The sequence below is a fragment of the Protopterus annectens genome, chromosome 6.part0 (genome assembly GCF_019279795.1).
Source record: "Protopterus annectens isolate FY-2018-M chromosome 6.part0, PAN1.0, whole genome shotgun sequence".
NCBI lineage: Eukaryota > Metazoa > Chordata > Ceratodontiformes > Protopteridae > Protopterus > Protopterus annectens.
Window position 1 is genome coordinate 1,126,901,662 of NC_056737.1, and position 19,755 is coordinate 1,126,921,416.

The window sequence follows — 19,755 nt, forward strand, 5'->3', positions numbered from 1 at the left end:
AGTGGTCTCTCAAGATGGAAATTGTGGACAGGATATTCCGCAGGTGGGGCCAGCCTTGCTGCAATCTTTTTGCCAGTCACATGAACACGAAATGCAGAAGCTACTTTGCCCTGATTCCTCCTCCGGAAGAAGCCCCAAGGGACGCACTCGTTCACGATTGGCCCCCGGGTCTCCTTTATGCATTCCCACCAATCCCATTGATACCCAAGGTATTACAGAAAGCAAAAGCCCTGGGAAGGACCTTTATTCTATTAGCTCCTCATTGGCCTCATCAGATTTGGTTCCCCTTCCTTCGACTTCATCTTTTGGAGAACCCTGGATTCTGAACCCAGTTCCAGACCTTCTGACGCACTCGTTGGGGGAACTTCATTCCTCTCTGCAGTCCCTGAAGCTGACAGCTTAGCTGCTCCAATTCCCGTCATAGCCAGGTTCCATAACCTTTCCAAGCAGATGAAACAAATTCTCCTATCCTCTCATGAATCCTCTACGAGGAAGCTATATCTCAGCAAATGGAAACAACTTTCTGTATGAGCCTCTAAAAACAATATTGATCCTTACCAAGCCCCTATGGCCTCCATTCCAGAATTCTTAACCATTATATTCAATAAAGGAGCTGCATCAGTAACAGTCCGTGTTCAACTTGCTGCCATTTCTAAATTTCATCTGGGATTTGAAGGATTGAATATTATGTCACACAAATTATCCAAAGCTTTTCTCAAAGGGACCTTTCATATTAGACCACCTGTGAAATCTCCCTATTCTCCATGACATCTAAATGTTATGCTTTCCCACATAATTCTTCCGCCATTTGAATCAGCTTCCTCATATGACCTCAAATTTTTGTCATGGAAAACCATCTTTTTAGTGGCTATTACTTCTGCCCGCAGAGTGTCAGTGCTTCAAGCCTTGTCCATCAAGCCTCCTTATTTGATTTTCCATGCAGAGTCTCACTTCAAACAAACCCCTCTTTCTTACCCAAAGTTTGCACTGAAACTAATCTCAACCAAATTATTAATTTGCCAGTTTTCTTCCCCAACCACTCCAACAATCTAGAGTACATGCTGCACAAACTTGATGTTCACAGACAGCTCAGATTTTATTTGGATAGAACAAAAGATTTCATAAATCAGATCAGCTTTTTGTTTCACTTTCAGATTCCAGAAAAGGTATGCCAGTGGTAAAACAACTCTGTCTAAATGGTTATCTGATTGTATCACCTTTGCTTATTCATCTGCCAATATACCCTTACAGCACAAAATTAAAGCTCACTCAACCAGAGCAGTTTCTACATCCTCTGCTTTTTCTGCCAGACTTCCTATTGATAACATTTGCGCAGCAGCCACTTGGTCAAAATCTCATACCTGTATCACTCATTACAAAGTTGACAGGGCCTCCTTTGGAGCCACGGTCCTGAGAAATATACTCCCGTGAGCCACCCGAGGTAGATGGTGCTTGGGACTCTACCCATCAGTAAAGAATGAATGGTGAAATAGAGCAACTTCACATAAAGAAGTTATGTACTTACCATAACGTTCCATGTGAGTTGTTCATCTGGCCTTCATTCTTACATCCCTCCCTCCTACCCCTTCCTGGGCTCTCAGAAGACCGAGATGCTAGATCCTTCCTGGTCACTCAACCCTTCTGTACTTTCTCTCTCATGGAGTTATAGAATGACATATGGTATTATTATATGCAGCAAAGAAGATCTGAGGTAACTCAAGGTGCATCATGGGATAGGGACTTGGACTCGAGCTTTGTAGTAGGTGCTGACTCAGAGCCGAGGGATCGGCTCCAAACCCATCAGTAAAGAATGAAGGCGAGATGAACAACTCACATGGAACGTTATGGTAAGTACATAACTTCTTTTTCTCTGACCTTCTTCATTGCTCTATACGTTTTTTGATAGTTTTATTTGGTACCTATTGTTATATCAGCATACTAGATCTGGGGAGCTTTCCTAGGGCATGATGGGATAGGGTTACAGCCACAAGCTCGTGGAAGACCTTGAGCTTTTGTATAAGGCCGTGTCGGAACCGAGGATTGGTTCCGAATCCAGCCAGTTAAGAATGAAGGTGAGATGGACAACACACATGGAACATTATAGTGAGTACATAACTTCTTTTTTTTCAGAATCTGAGATGAGCTATGCCATGCAGCTACAGAACCATTAGCTTGTGATTTATTTTTTTTTTATATTCCAGCAGAGTTCTTGAGTTGCAGACAAACTGCAGGCACAATAAATTAATCAGCGAATGACTAAACGATGATCTGCGAGGCTTTTGTATGTGGAAACACTAAAATTAGTACTTAAAGGAGAAGTAACAAGCAGCAGTTCAGTGAAATAAATAGTCTGATAAATTGAAGGGAATACAAACAAATGCATTTCAAGTATGATTAACCATTTTAGCATAAATCACAACTTGGAAAATCTATTCATTTAATGGTAACCAGAACACTTTTTGTTAAGACTAAAGATCAGTTAGCTGAGAATATGCAAGTGGTTGTTCACATCTGGGGGAGTCAAGATTAGACAAGAATTGATGATGTGGGTGCAGAATGGAACACAGGCTCTAACATGCATTAGCAGTATGATTAAACCTAACTTTAGAATGGTTAAAGCCTCTGGTGTAGCTATGTATTTAAGGCATCTGCCCATATATGTAGGGGTAATTTCCCTTTCTGTAAAGTAGATATAGTTATGTGTGTTTGCTGTGAATTAAGAGACTGGAGTTTAAAATTAAAAAGTACTTTTTTTGAGTGTTTTATTGAAACAAATAGGCTGATAAAAAATGGCATAGGTCCAAACAGAGACAAGAAGTTGCGATTGCATATAAGATCAGCTTGCTAAACATTAATGCGTGCATTTAAGTTGAAAGTTGAAAACATATTCAAAACATTGTCATATAAAATATATGAAAATAATAGCATCTTATCAGAATGACTGCTTTACCAATCATATTATGTAATGTGAATGGCATTGTAGATATGGACAAAAAGCAGAGTCCTGAATTATTTTAAGAAGTGTGAGGTACAAATAACAGTGTTATAGGAGATGCAGAAATGAACATGTTAATTTGACAAAGAAAGGGTTTCAGAATGGTTAGTTATCAGACTTTCAGTGACAAAGGAAAAGGGGGATAATGATATGTATTGCGAGAATGACTCCAGTAATGATAGAGGAGGAGAAGAAAGACAACAAGTTATAGATTTGTGGTAATAAGAGGTAATTGGCAGGGAGGAAGGATTACATTGTCATGTATTTATATTCCAAAAACCTCAGTGAAAAACCTCAGTAGTCTAAAAACTATTTTGAGTTGATTTCCTAACCATGAGAAGGAGATTTACCTCGAGGATTTGGTTTGGAAGCACTGTTTGTTCAATTTTCCTTATATTTATATTCCACCTAAAACTACTATTAAGGAGCTTAAGATGATCCCAAAATGGCTGCACACTGAGTAACAGCTTAATTTTAGCTCTCCCAGTGTGCAAACAGAAACTCGGAAAAGAGTGACAGTGAAATTGTCTTTTTGGGTAAATTTCAGTTACTGGCTAGTAAGAGCAAAGCCTGGATGCCATCAAAGAAGAAAATTTAGAGAATCTGAAAGAAAATCAACCACAAAAGGTGTGGAGAAAACAATTGCCGGGAAGAATCTTGCAGCTGATCAGCAAAAAGCAGTTAAAGCTCCAGCTTTGGTACAAGACGTGACTTCCAGTATTCTAGAGGAAAAAAGTCAAAGTGCACAGAACTGATTAAAATAAATGAAACACTGAGAAGCATATCAAGTCAAATAACAAAAGGCTTGAAAAATGGAAGAATCTTTAAACAGATATTCAAATGAGCTGATAAAACTACAAAAATCTGAGGTCAAAAGGAAGAAAAGGCTGTCTGAGTATGAGACTCGAGATTTTGTGCTGTACCACAGAAACTGGAAGGAACAGACTCTGTTATTTTTACAAAAGCACAAATAAGCAACTGGACTGGTATTCCACAGCAGGAGTTGTTAATTGTACGGGCACAGCATGTGTATGCTCCAAATCTGGCCATGAGAAAGCAGCCAAGACCTCTAATTGTAAAGATGCAATCCTGCCAGCAGGAGTTCATTCTGAAAAAACTGTGGAAGAAGGATAAAGTACTAAATGTTGGAGACAATGGAGTGTTTGTAGAAAATATTTACTCACTGTAAAATAGGCAGAAGAGGAGTAACTTTATTCTACTGATCAAGGAATGTTGAGAAGCAGGTGTGAGATTGAAGTTGCTGTATCCAGCTATGTTCAGAATATTTTTTCCTGGAGCATCAAAGTTATTTTTTGATGCAGAACATGCTAAGGATGACATACAAAAGTTTGTCCAACAAAAAGTGATCTATCAAACAGAAGGGGATTCTGCTGCTTATTTTGATAATAAAGCTCATAGGGGGACTACACCAGTGAAACCTTTTCGAATGTTCCAAAGGAAAGTGCTTGAGAGATAGAAAAAAGCACAATATTTGACTAGAAGAACCAGGAGTGTGGTGGAAATGAACCAGAGACTGTAGCTGGGAGATAGAGATCAAAGAAAAGAAAACCAGCAACTCAGAAATTAATAAATAAATGGGGGATTACAAAGCATCAATCACATTTGTGAAATAAAGGCGGAACAAGAAAACCTTGAAATTTTGGACTTTTTTTTCTTTGTTAAACTTGTAGGGACTCCAAAGCATATGTCCTACTTCATGTCATTAATGTTTGGAAGAACATTAAAGAGAGGGAAATAGGAAGGTAAGAGGTAACTAAGTAAAACAGTGCTTGCTCTTAACAGTATTTGTATAAAACAGGACATATACTGCATGCTATAAAGTAAAGCTTTTTCAGTTACTTTTGTGTGTAATAGATACTAAAATAAACAGATGCCCCTTTTTTCCTTGTTCTTTCTTTCTTTTTCATTTTTAAGAAGTGTAGGCACAGCAGGAGAAAAGAGCATGATACAAGTAAAACTGATATGTTTTTTCTTACTTTTCCATAAGGGAATGACTGGATTAAGGCCCTTGGGTTGATCTTAACAAGTTATAAGGGGAAGCAAGTAAACAAAAAACATTGAATATAATGAAGTTTTTTCCTATAGCAAACAAATGTTCACAGATCAATATAAGAAGGTTATAGCGGAAGACAACTATGTATCTGGTTCTTATGCTTCTATGGAGACAAGCTGTTAAGGGCAATAAAAACCGAACACTCCTGTCATTCAGTGGCTAAAAGATAATATTTTCTGAAGACATTCAAGTTGTTTTCTACATCTGGGATAGGAATAAAGATAAGACAAAAATATAACTCAGTACAAGTAGAGGCACATGCTGTAGCATGTGTCTTAGCATGGATAACCTTCATTATAGGTCAGTTTAGGCCTGTGAGTATAGCTCTGGGAAAGTTGTTCCTATTAGAAGGTTAAATTTCATTATTTGAACATGTGCATAGTTTTGTGTGTTATGGGGATGTTTTGGGGAGTGTTTTTTCTGTTTGTTTGAGGATTTTCATTAAAGCAAAAGTCTTGTAAGATGTGACATAGGCTCAAAAGGATATGACAAGAAACAACTGCATAAAAGATCAACCTGCCAAACACTAGTGCTTGCATATAACACAAAAGCTGATACTAGACATTTTAAAAAAGCTGTTATGCATAACAGGTGGCAAGTATAATCATCATAATGGCATCACTTGCCATATAATCTGAATGTGAATGGTCCTACAGGTGTATACAAAAAAGAGTAGTGAACTATATTAAAAAATGCAGAGTGCAAATAGCTGTGCTACAGGAGACACATTTTGGAAAGTACCGAGCATGTGAATTTGATAAAGGAAGGATTTCAGGATGGTTATTCAGTGGAATATCTGGACAAAAGAAAAGGGGATACTTAATTGCTAGAGGAGCTCCAGTAGTGATAGAAGAGGGAAAAAACTAAATAATGGTAAAGGGGCTACTGGCAAAGGAGTAGGATTAAGCTGGCATGTATTTATATTCCATCTAAAACTGCTACAGTGGAGCTTAAGAAAATTCTGGGAGAAATAATCAGCTTTCAGCAGGGAATATTACATGTTAAGTTGTCCATCTCACCTTTGTTCTTGCTGTTTGGGTTTGGAGCCGATCCTCAGCTCCAACTCGGCCATCTTCTATAGTTCGAGAGCTGTTTACTGGCTCGAGGCTACATCTTATCCCAGCATGCCCAGCATCCACTACCCAGATCTCGTTTGCTGCTTCAGCTGCGAGGTTGCTTCCTTACTGGCTCAGGCTTAGTATAGTTTTTTTTAATCAATATATTGTGGTTTATTCTTGAAATTTTGTCAAGTATTTGTCTATTTTTTGTCTAGATAATATTCCTTTATCCCTTTTATCATTTTCTTGTGTATTTTAGCTTGTTGGCCATCGCTCCATAACTCGCAGGCCTTCTGTTTCCCTTGAACTCGTTTAAATTAGAGAGTTCTCCCCTCCCTCTTAGGATAGCCGTTTAAATTAGAGGCTTTGCTTTCTGTTCCTTAACTGTATAAAAAAAAAGTCTATTTGTTTCTTGTTTTTTGTAGTTTAACTTTTTATTATAGTTGTTGCGGTTGTTGTTACTATAATGTCTAAAGATATCAAGGTGTCTGGCTTCAAAAAGTGTGACTCATGCTGTCAGAAAATGTCTCTGATAGATGGGCACACTAGTTGTGTATATTGTTTGGGCGCTGTTCACCTGCAGGTCTCCTGTTGTATATGTCACTCTTTTAGTCCAAGGGTCCTGCAGGAGCGCAAAAACAAATTAATCCTTCGAAGATTATTGAAGCCTCAGGATTCTCCGGCTAAAAGTACTCAGCCAGCGAATTCTCCTAGGTCTGTCAAGCCGTCGGCTGCACCTTTGGAGCTGACTCCTTTACTTGACCAACCAGGTATGTCGGTGCCGGCTGGCACCGACAAGACAACTCCTCCATCGGCTCCATCTGCTATTTCGGAGCTGTCTCAGAGCCAAAAGAGACTGAGGTCTCCGTCCTTGGAGTCCATCCACTTGGCACCTCAGTCACCTTTGTTACAGAGTGAACGTAGCCATCATTCTTCCCACTCCTCTTGATCCTCTAGATTATCGGATCATGATGTGGAGAAAGTAGTAAGGTTGCTTAAGTCACAGGCACTGGATTTCTGTTTCTCCTCCAACTACATTTAGCTCAGAGCTGGAGACCATGGATCCGCAGGTAGTAGAACCGTCGACGCCAATTATCATCTCTCCTTCGGTTCCATTGTCGGCTCCAATTACCTCAATCATACCTTCTATCAAGGGATCTGGGCGCCGAGGCTCTCTCGTCGGCTCCAAGGGGGGGGAGTGGCATCGAACCCTTGTTCGACCCTGTTCTCCCCCTCGGAGCTTCGGCGCAGGTGAGCTCGGCTCCAACATCGGCCTCGGAGCCGTCACCCTCGACGCGGAGAAAGACTCCTGTTTCTTCAGAGCCGGAGCTTTCTCTGCCTATAGGTCGGGATGCCTTCGAGGTCATGCGGAGTGTGTTGTCCCCCAAAACAGCTCTACTGCCAGCTCCATCGGCTCCTCCCCCCATGGTGTCTTTTCCAAACTCTACTCCTCCTCCAGACCCCAAGCGTAGGGAACCTATGCCTCAGGACACCCCATTGGGTGATTCCTCTTCTTCCGAAGCCTCCCCTGGTCACTCGGAGGAGCCTCCTCGGAAGAAGAAGTGCAAGAGGAAGCACATAGACTCCCCTGAGTCTGTCACTTCAGATACAGACATGGATGAATCGGAAGGGTCCCCAAGGTCCCCCTCTGAAGATGTTTCATTCTCAGACATCCTTGAAATGCTTAGACAGAGGAGGGACTGGACTTCCCTAGCCCCTACCGAGGACGAGTCTGTATACTTGGACGCATTCAGTTCCTGACCTTCCACCTCCTGGGTATCTCCTCCTTTCGATTCACACATGTCTGTAGTGGCTCGAAAGGCTTGGTCAGCTCCAGATTCTGTAGAACCTACTCTGAGGAGACCAAATTTATTACAGCCCCCCAGGGCAAGCAATTCCTCTCCAAAGGTGTGCCTGTTGATGCCATGGTGGTAGCAGCAGCCACCAAGAAAGAGTTAGCAGAAACCTCTTCATCTGTTCATCCTCCGAACAAAGAGTCTTGGATGATGGACAGATATGGAAAGCGAATGTTTGCTTCAGCGACCTTTTCAACTATCTATGCCATTTTACACTTCTTCAAAGGGATCTCCTGAAAGAGCTTGGAGATACCCTTCAAGATCCTACAGCTGAGGGAGCACCAGCCAAAGTAGCTTCTCAGCTTGCGACTCAATTCGATAGTCAACTGCTCCATGAGGCTGATTTCCTATGCAGCCGATGAAGCGAGCAAAGCCACAGGGACAGGTGTAGCTCTCAAGAGACATGCTTGGATGCGGCTGTGTCAGTTTGTGGAACATTTTCGAGCGTCCTTCACCAATACTCACTTTGATGGCTCCTTTCTCTTTGGGCCTCAGGTGAAAGACACGGTGACCATGTGTGAGCAGGAAGGTAAGACTCTCTCTGCCTTGGGAGTCTGTTTTTCTACTCCTTCCAGACCTTATCCCAAGGGTCAGAAGAGCGGAAAGATGTGGTTCCGAAAATCCCAGGGACCCTTGCCCGACACACGTGGTGATTTTTCCCCCAGGGGCAGAGGGGGAAACAACAACAACAGATGGCACCCTCATGGCAGAGGGGGACCGCAAAACCAGGGTGACAGAGAAACCTTCTCTGCCAAACCCTTCCAGCATCCCTGAAGGGTTGCCCGACTGCTCACCTCTGGAGGCAGTCGGGAGAAGACTTTCGCTGTACCCAAAAGCCTGGCAAAATATAACAAAAGACAGATGGATACTATCCATCATATCCGGAGGTTACAAAATTCCCTTCCATCAATCCCCCATGGAATCGAAAAAGCCCATCCCAGATATCCCACCCAATCTAAGGGATCAAGCAGTCACAGAAGTCTCAAGACTGCTAAGAAAAAAGAGCCATTCAAGAAGTCCCTGCAGACCAACTAGGATCCGGAACTTACTCAAGATTCTTTTTAGTACCCAAAAAGACAGGGGACTGGAGACCAATACTGGATCTCAGCAGATTGAACAAATCTGTACAAAAAGAAAAGTTCCGGATGGTGACACTGCAGTCCATATTCCCTTTTCTGGGTCAGGACAATTGGATGTGCTCGATAGATCTTCAGGACGTGTACTATCATATCAAGATGGACAGACGCTCCAGGAGATTTCTTCGCTTCCGGGTGGGGGCCAGTCATTACCAGTTCAGAGCTCTGCCCTTTGGTCTCACCTCAGCCCCCAGCGTGTTCACCAAGTGTATGGCAGTAGTCACGGCTCACCTGAGGCATCAAAGATTCCAGGTGTTTCCCTATCTAGATGACTGGCTCCTGACTGCTACCACCAGGCGTTAACTCTTAGAGGCACGGGATTATACAATCACATCATGCACGTAAATTTCGAAAAATCTGCCTTGTTGCCCTGTCAGTCTATCACATACATAGGAGCAGAATCAAAAGAAATGTTTGCAAGATTACCTCAGGAAAGAGTTTCCACTATTCGTCAACAAGTGTTAATTCTAATGCAGAGCAAAAGGGTTCAAGTCAGACATGTCCTCCAAGTTCTACGCTCCATGGCAGCTGCCATTCTTCTTGTCCCATTAGCATGTTTCCACATAAGAATCCTTCAGTGGCTTCTTTTCACACAGTGGTCTTTCCAGGAACTACCAGTGTCCCACATGATCCTGATCACAGAAACATGCAAAAGGAACCTTTCTTGGTGGATGGTCTCCCCACTAGTAATTCAGGGCAGACCTTTCATACAACCCCCTCCGGTAGCCACAGTGACCACGGACGCCTCCCTGATAGGGTGGAGGGGGGGCATTATTTAGGCAGGACAGTCCAAGGCACTTGGCAACCTCATGAGTACCATCTACATATCAATGTCCTAGAAATGAGAGCGGTTCTCCTAACGTTGCAAGCCCTTCAAGACTCTCTTCCTTCCGGGACCATTGCAGTCCAAACGGACAACATGTCAGTGGTGTGGTACATCAACAAACAGGGCGGGACCAGGTCTTACCCCTTTTTTCGAGAAGCACTCAGACTGTGGCAATGGGCGATTTCCTCCCGTTTTCTGATAGCAATGCACATCCCTGGGAAATCCAATGTCATAGCGGACAGGCTCAGCAGAGTTATCCTCATGCCTCACGAGTGGTCTCTGTATCAGGAAGTTACGGTTCTTATCTTCCGCAAATGGGGACAGCCTTGCTGCGACCTATTTGCCACTCCTGTCAACAACAAATGCAGCAGCTACTTCTCCCTACTTCCTCTTCCAGGTCATATACCCAGAGATGCTCTAGTCCACGATTGGCCTCAGGGACTCCTTTATGCTTTTCCCCCTTTTTCCCCTAATTCCGAGACTCTTACAGAAAGCAAAATCGTTGGGTTGCAAAATGATCCTCATTGCTCCATATAGGCTTCGACAGATATGGTTCCCGTTCCTACACCTCCACCCTCTGGATCAACCATGGATTCCGGACCCAGTTCCAGATCTTCTGATTCACCAGTCAGGTGGGTTGCACCAATCCCTTCAAACTCTCCAGCTCACAGCTTGGTTACTCCACTTCCAACCTTAGCCAGGCTTTCCAATATCTCCCCAGCAGTCCGTGATATTATTGTTTCCTCACATAAGTCTACTACGAGGAAAACGTATGCTAGTAAATGGAAACGGTTTTCTTACTGGGCAGAATCTAGAAATTTGGATCCTTTCTCAGCCCCAGTCCATGAAATTCTTGAATTTCTAGCACAGCTTTTTCAGTCTGGTGCGGCTTCCGCTACCATTAGAGTACAGCTAGCTGCCATTTCTAATTTTCATGTAGGTATGTTTAATTCTAGCATAATGTCTCATAAGCTCTGGAAGGCCTTTGAACATCTCTTCTTAGACCCCCAGTTAGAGATCCTCCTCCTCCTTGGGATCTCAATTTAGTTTTAGCTTCCTTAATTTTGCCTCCCTTTGAAGCAGCAGCATCATGTTCCTTAAAATTTCTTTCTTGGAAGACACTTTTTCTGGTTGCTATCACTTTAGCTAGACTTGTCTCAGAACTTCAAGCACTATGTGTTCGTCCTCCTTACCTGGTGTTTCACAAGGACATAGTTTCTCTGAGGACCAGTCCATCCTTTATTCCTAAAGTCTGCTCAGAGAACAATTTAAATCAACCCATAGATCTCCCAGTTTTCCTTCCCAATCACAGCAACAAGGCAGAATACAAGCTCCACCAACTGGATGTGCACCGACAATTGCGTTTTTACCTTCATAGAACTAAGGAACTAAGAAAGTCAGACCAGTTATTTCTTTCTTATGCTTTCAACAAACAAGGCCTTTCAGTTTCTAAGGTGACCTTATCCAGATGGTTATCTGATACTATTGCCTTTATTTATCAGTTACAAAATAAAGAGTTACCAGCTAAACCAAAAGGTCATTCTACTAGAGCATTAGCCACCTCTGTAGCCTTTCAGTCTAGGTTGCCCATAGACTCAATCTGTGCAGCTGCCACTTGGGCAAACCCTCATACTTTTATCTCTCATTACAAGTTGCATATGGTCTCCCGGAGCAGAGCTTCCTTTGGCTCTACTGTTCTGAAGAGTCTTTTAAAATGAGCCCCCTGGGATTTTAGGTGCTAGGGACACTGTCCCAAACAGCAAGAACGAAGGCGAGATGGACAACTTAACATAAAGAAGTTATGTACCTACCATAACGTTCCATGTTAGTTGTCTTCATCTCGCCTTCCTTCTTGCACCCCTCCCTTCTTCCCCCTTCCTAGAGGATTGTGAGGAGTTCCCTTTTGTTTTCACTGGCTGAGCATCTTTTATTACTTCACATGCCAGGTAATTTATAACTCTTTCCTTGTTTAGGTGTATTGGACAACCAGTTTTTAGGAACTGGTTTCTCTACTTATGCCTAGTGTGCGCTATCACAAACGAGATCTGGATAGCTGACGCTGGGCATGCTGGGATAAGGGGTAGCCTCGAGCCAGTAAACAGCTCTTGAGCTATAGAAGATGGCCGAGGTGGAGCCGAGGATTGGCTCCGAACCCAAACAGCAAGAAGGAAGGCGAGATGAAGACAACTAACATGGAACGTTATGGTAGGTACATAACTTCTTTTTATGGGTGGGGATTGGAATTTGATTTGCAACAGTGAGGATGTATCTGGAGGGCCTGGAAGGGAAATATAGCAAAAGAAGATAATTTTTGATGAAAATTATGAAAATATTTGGTATGAGAGATGTGATTTCAGTAGTAGGAGCTTTGAGACAATTTGCATATTATTCCTCAAGGTACAAAAACTGAGCTAGGGTAGACAGAAATAATATTTCACAGAAACGTGTGCATTTAATTGAAAGTTTTGATAGACATTCATTAACTATTTCAGATCACATACCAGTAATAGCTAAAATAAAAATGCAGGGTAATGAAAATGAGACATTGGCACTTTCCCTTAAAGAGAGAGGAATTTAAGGATGGTTAGTGGAAATTATTTGGGAGTTATTAAGGAAGATAGAAATGTATTCAGAAAATATAGCTAGGGATTATGATAAAATGAAAGTGGAGTTTAAAAAAGGGTAGAAATAAAAGAAGAAGTGATATGGTTGAAGTAACAAGAATTATTTAGAGGGACCAACAAAGGTTAAAGTATCGCAGAATGGGGGGATCTTAGAGAACAAGAACAGGCCTAACTGCAGAGTGCTAAAGAGAAAATAAGGGATTATCTGGATAATATGGATGAGTTTAGAAAGATTGCTGTTTTGCAGCTGTTTTTTTGATAACTCCAGAGCAGAAAAGCTTTTACCATGACATCTCAGGCAATAGAAAATAGAAGGAGTTGTTGCCAAACTTAGGGAGCCTATAACAAGGAAAATAACCAGAGATCCTATAGAGATATTAGAAATATTTTGAAAATTTTATGAAAATCTGTATAAAGCAGAGAAATTTGCAAATCAAGAAAAAGTACAAATGGGAATGTTTGTGGAAGAATTAAATATGCCGACATTAGCAGTAGATGAGGCTCAATTACTAACAGGATATGAGGAGATGAGTTAAAATGCTGATGTATAACCAATCTACACAAAAGTCTCCAGGAATTGATGGTATGCCTGTGGAAGTTAGGATGGAAGAAAGTGATAAAGATCTAGAAGGTTTTGTTTAACAGTATTTTAAAGGAGAACCACCAATATCCTGGAAGAAAGGTGTGGTGGCGCTAAAACCTAAAGATGATAAAGATCTATTAGATACAGCTTCATATAGGCTCATTTATATTTTAAGTCATGCTTATAAAGTGTTTGTCTATAATGGCTAAAAGAATGGCAAAGACGGTGCCCAACTTGATAGATATGGATCAGTGTGGTTTTGTGGAGGGGAAACAAACAAACAATTGGCAGCATTATTAGAACAAAGATGTTTTGGAGGAAGAATGAGGTTTAAGGGAAGGCAAGAACTGAATGAGCTATGTAATATTTGATGGACAATGACTGTACAAAAGATTACATTTGATGTATCAGATAGACATTGTAGGTATTCTTGAACTAGGACTTTTTATGCACAGCTCTATCCATAAGTTCAAAGGTAATTGCTAGGCTAACAACCTCAGGGACTCTCTTAAGGCTTGCCATGGTGCCCAAGGTGAGAATCAAACCCTGTACTTTGTGTCAGTGAGCTTAACCATTATGCCAGCCCACAACTAACTGTATATGTTTGTAACTGAAAATGTCATTTTTACATTTATATAAATGTGTGATTGTCTTTGTCATACGTGATAATTCAATAAAGATGTTTCTTATTTTAAAAAAAAAGATCATCTGCTGATGACCAGCTGCGGAGAGGCAAAAAATAAATAACAGAACAATAATGATCCAGAGGGAAGTGGAGTATAAGAAAATATCACTGTTTTGGTGGGTTTTGATGCAGACAAAGCATTCAGCAGAGTAAGCTGGGATTGTATGAGTAGGACAATGCAAGCATTTGAAATCCCTGATAAAATAATAAATAGCAAAGCTTAAAATCTTGCGGTTACCTGTAAGGGCTGTGAAAGCCTGTCATGTCTCAGGTTAGAAGTATCACTGTGGAGCCCTTTTCTTTTGCGCAGTTCTAGTTACTGGTGCTATGTTAGTTTCCATGGTAAAGCAAAGCTATTCTTCTTGTCCAGCCTCTAGGGAGCAAAGTTACTTGCTAGAGAATTTTCCAGCAGGTTAGGTTTGGTAAAAGAAAGAAAGAAGCCTGGAAACAGTTCATTCTGAATCAGTCCCGTAAGCACTATTTTGGCTTATTGATAAAATAATAAAGTTGATTAGGAGGATATATGAGGGATCGGAGGTGAAAATTAAAGGGGTGTCCTCACTCACAAGTTTGAGCAGAGGAACCAGGCAGGGGTGTCCTCCATCCCCTTTGTTATTTTCATTATATTTAGAACCATTAGCAAAGAAAATAAGAGACTCCTAAATTCAAGGATATAATTGGTATGGTAATCAAGAAAAGTTGGCTTTGTTTGCAGATGATATTGTTTTGAACCTGATAAAACCAGAAAAGGATATTTCAGTGTTGTGGAACATTCTCAGACAGTTTCAAGTCTTTTCGGGATACAAAATTACTGAAGATAAAAATAAAGGCAATAACTATAAACTGTATTCCCATGCGGATTGGTTCAGCAGTACCCATATTTATAGGGATATCATAAAATGAAGTACTTAGGAGTATGAATTAAAAAGGATTCTGTTATAGCAGCTAAGGATATGTAGGAAGAGACTAAAAAGATAATACAAAAACTGAGAAATTGGAAGCTTTGCTGTATGGATATGGATAGCAAGATATAAGCAGTGAAAATATTTTAGTCCCTTTAATTTTATACCCAGGTCAAGTATATTTTTATCAGCCAGAGGATAAGTTATGGATAGCAATTAATAAAGAGTTGAAGGATTTTATCTGGGAGAGAAAGAGGACAAGAGGCCAGTGAAATAAGCTAATCCTTTCAACAGAACAAGGTGGTTTGGGATTACCTGATTTCAATGGGTATTTCAGAGCTACATAGTTAAGGCTCCTATACATAGCACAAGCAGAAACCTATAATTCAAAGTGGAAAGGGATGATGATGAAACGGGAAATTCAAGAAATAAGGAGAGACTGGGATTTTGGATGCATATCCTTAAGGAGAATAACAATAACCATAAAGAGTATTATATTCATAAAGTAGCAGATAATATTCTAAGAACTAGGCCAACACAGGTGTGGCAAAAAGGAGATTTTGCCAATATGAATGAGTTTAGGGATACAGAGAATAGTCAAGAGGAGGCTGGAATTTACTGGAAAAAACTGGCAAAGGAACCAAGATATTTGTAGCAAATGATTAGAGAGGGAAAGGTAATAGAATGGAAAAGGGCCAAGAATTAATTTAGTCTGCTGCTGGAGATTGCTTTCCCTATCGAGGATTGACAACAGAGTATAGGCAAAGATAAAGGAATAGTGGGGATCCTAGGTGAAAGATCAGCACTGGGAGAGTTTTTGCAACAATTTAGAACAGAAGCTGCTGTTGAGAAAAGGGATAATTATTAGAGCATATAAAATATTGCATAGTAACTATAGGAATCAATCAGAGGAGGTTGGAAAGAGAGATTGGATAAGCAATCCACAATAAACAATAGAGGATATATGTATGGCTCCCAGATATGCAACAAAGTCTAGATTAGATTTAGGATCTTTGCTTGCAAGTGTTTACATAGATATTTTTATATTATACACCAATCCGACTCCAAAGAATTTTTCCTCAGGTAGATTGCAAATGTTGGAGGTGTGATTGGCAAGAAAGAGGTAATTGGGAACATATTTTTGAGAGTGTAATGAGTGGCAGACTTTAAAACTTCTGTACAGATTTCTCTGTCAGAAATACTGGGTGAGTGAGCAAATTGATGTAACCAATGATTTTTTTTTAGCTGTGATATAGAATCAGAATTTCCTAGACATAGTAGAGCCTTATTGAGTTTAATTCTGATGGCTGCCAAAAAAGCAGTTAATAGAAAATGGAAATCAAAGTCTAAACTAACTATACTAGAAGTAGTGAATATAGGTACAGAGGTAAAATAACTGGAAGTGGGACCTTTATAAAAGGGTAGGAGCAAATTATGTAGCAAAAAAAGGGACTTGTGGAAACAATACAGGCAGACTAATATTTGAAAGAGGAATGAGGTTTAAGGGAAATCAGGAATGTAATGAGCTATGTAATGTTTGACAGACACTGACTGTATTGAAGATTATATATGATGTATAATGTTTGCAAATCAAAGTATGTCAATATGGTTTGTTTTCATTTATATAAAATAGGATTGTTTATATGATAATAGATAATTTAATAAAGATGTTTCTTGTTTAAAATAGTAATACCTACATTTATGGTGACCTGATAAGACAACATATTTATGTTCTGGATTGAAAAGGATTCTGTTATGGCACCTGAGGCTATGTGGGAAGAGACTAAACAGAAAATAATACAAAAACTGAGATGTTGGAAGTTCTTGATAGTGGATATGGATAGTGAGGTACAAGCAGTGAATATGTATCTAGTCACTTTAGTATGACATACAAGAATTTATTTGTGAAGGAAGGAGGGGCAAGAGTTAGATGGGATATGCTGTTTCTCTGCATAGAGCAAGATGGTTTAGGATTCCCAGATTTGAAAATGTACTTTAGAGCTACAAAGTTAGGGCTCAAGTTTGTAACACAAGCAGGAAACTGCAAATCAAAGTGGAAAGAAATTATGTTGAAATGGAAGGGGTTTTCAAAATAAAGAGAGAGTAGGATTTTGGATGCAGGCCTTCAAGGAGAACACTAACTACTTAGACTATTATATTTACAAAGTAGAAGAAAGCATTTTGAGAACTAAACCAACAATGGGAATGGAGAAACAAGAGTTTATCAACAGGGGTGTGTGCAATAGGGGCATAGAATATAGGTACTAGGGAGCTGTAATTTATTGGGTAAAATGAGCAAAGGAACCAAAGTGTTGGTAGTAAATAACTAGAGAGACAAAGTCATAGAGTGGGATGAGACCAAGCATAAGTTTTGACTGCAGGTTGGAGACTAGCTTCCCTACCAGGGATTGACAGTAGAGTGTAGGTAAAGGGAAGAGGGTAACAGAGTGTTAAATGAAAAAACAGCTCTGGTTAACTTTATACTTGAGTCTAGAACATAAACTGTTATTAAAAATGGATAAAATTAGTAGGGCATGTGGAATAATGCATGGAAACTGTAAGAATCAATCAGAAGAGGTTAGAAAAGACTAGGAAATGAAAATGGATAAGCAATATACAAAGGCACATTGTATGGTCCCCAAGTACGCAACAAAATCTAGAATCTTAAGGATTTTTGAATAGAAGTATTTGCATGGGTGCTGTTACACCCCAAGTAGACGTTATAGGATTTTTCCACAGGTAGACAGTTTTTGTTGGAAGTGCAATGGGAAAGAGAAGGGTACTTGACAACACATTTGTTTGGGGAATGCAATTAATTGGTTGATTTTAAAAAAAGTCTACCTGATATTTTGTCATTAATGTTGGGGAAAGAGTTATTGTAACAAAGGGAATTATGTTTTTGAGCTAGGATATACAGACTGAATTGCCTAGACATAGTAAGACCCTACTATTGGCTGTCAAAAAAGCAATTAGCAGAAAATAGAAATCAAAAACAAAACCAACTGTAACAGAATTAGTGAAGATGTAAAAAGGGAAGGAACAAATTTCATGGCAGTAAATGGAATGTGGGAATAATACATGATGCAGAATAATGTTCAGGAGGAGGAGTGAAATTTCAGGGAAGGCAAGACGTGAACAATCTATGTAATGTTAAATTGAATAGAAATTGTTAAGAAAGAAACTATTTATATATTTATTTATTTGTTTATTTATTTCAATTTTGTTTGCCGGGAAGATCTGACTGATCCAAATGGCCTGTTTCAGCTAAGGCCTGGGGAGATAAGCTCCATAGTTATACAGAGAATGCACACATATGGATAGTGTGCAATGTAGCAAATGTGTAATGCATGAAAAGAAAAAAAAAATCATTGTAATGGTCTGTTTCTCTATTATAACTGTATGTGTATCCATATCACTGTCTAGTTAGTGAAGTTAGTAAAGGTGTTAAAGAAAATGAGCACCATTTCAAAACAGTGCTAAGTCGTAAAATACATTTTTAATGTATTTCTGAATGTTAAAATAGCTTCTCTTAATGTGAAGTAAATATAAAGTAAGACAGACCTGCGTACTTTATTCTGTTGATAGATGCCTCTCCAGAGATTTAAATTGCTACACAGTACAAATTTAATGCACTACAAAAATGTTGCCACATAAGTTTGTGTATGTACAGCAGACCATAAAGCCACCTCCATTGAATTGTATCAAAGATAGAGAGAGAGACAGAGAGAGAGAAAGATGGAAAAATGTAAATATACAGTGAGGTTATTTGAAAAAGAGAATGCATTTCTTGTTTTTAAATAATGACAGTACACTGTAGTATTATCATAGGTGATCCATACATCTGTCCACGGTGCAAGGCAGTAATTGCACACTGTATACGACTGCTACAGCTGAACTCCCTATAACTGTCATTTAAAGGTTGCTGAATTATAAGGGAGTCACAGCAAAGCTGCAAATAAAGGCTGAGAAAAGAAGGGCTAGGAAAACAGCTTCATATTTACCCTGTGATCAGTAGCTTAGCTAGGGCAGGACAAAGAGGGTAATGCTCCAGGTGCATAGTGTTAGAGGATGCAATCAGCCATCAGATCCATCAGCCTGAGCACCGTATCCCTCTGTGTGTGGTCTAAACTGTAGCAATTGCAAGCAGTTTGATACCATTTAGAAGATTTTTTTTAAACTGAAACCTTAGAGATGTAGCACTCCCTGCAGAGTATAAACTGTAGCAACTGCTTGCTACATTTTTTTTTTTTTTTTTTTTTTTTTGCTTGAAGAGCTGAAGGTTGGGGTGCTAGTTCACGGTACAGGTACAGGACACTAGTTGAGCCAGCTATGCTTTTGCTGTGATTCAGAAAGGCTCAATACAATACAGAAGTCTTATCTTGAAAGGTTTATACATTGCAGTAAGACTTTCTGATTCATAAACTGGTCTCCCATTTTTGTTTTCCCCTTGCAGGGGTCTTAGCATGGAGAGTGGTCTTGTGAGCTATGCTCCATGCTAATGCATCAGTCTGGGGAGTGGCTAATGCTAGTTATCCATGTGCTTTCCCCAGAAAATGTTAGCAGAGCCCACTTTACTAAGTCAAGATTCAGAGAATCATGCAACTAAATAATTTATTTCATTGTGGAGGAAAGAAATGAAGGCTATCTTTTGATGTAGGTCACAAATTCACTCCTGTCTGAGTACTAACGGTAGAGGTAAGTCCAGCAAAGCCATGGGAGATCGGACTGTGTGTGCATGTCTGTATGGTCATGAATGAGACTGAATGTGTGCATGTTTGTGTGTCATTAGATATGGTATTCCTGTGTGCGTGTGTGTAAGTGTTGCAGCATGAATGCAAGTTTGTGGTTAAGTGCTTCTGTCATGAGTATGAGCAACTGTGATGAGGCTTTTGTGGATGACTGGAGGCTTTGTGTGGATACACTTGCCTTTGCTAATGTGGCATAGCCTGCTAGGAGGAACACTGACACTGCCAGGTTTAACTGCGTAACATTCGACTCCGTGAATGATAATGAGCC

At 40.1% G+C, this 19,755-nt stretch overlaps 1 protein-coding gene across 1 annotated transcript in view; it reads left to right on the plus strand.

Annotated features, from left to right (window-relative positions):
* Positions 1–19,755, plus strand: part of LY75 (lymphocyte antigen 75) — a 3,856,564-nt gene that overhangs the window by 3,834,562 nt on the left and 2,247 nt on the right. The gene's annotated exons all lie outside the window — the stretch shown is intronic.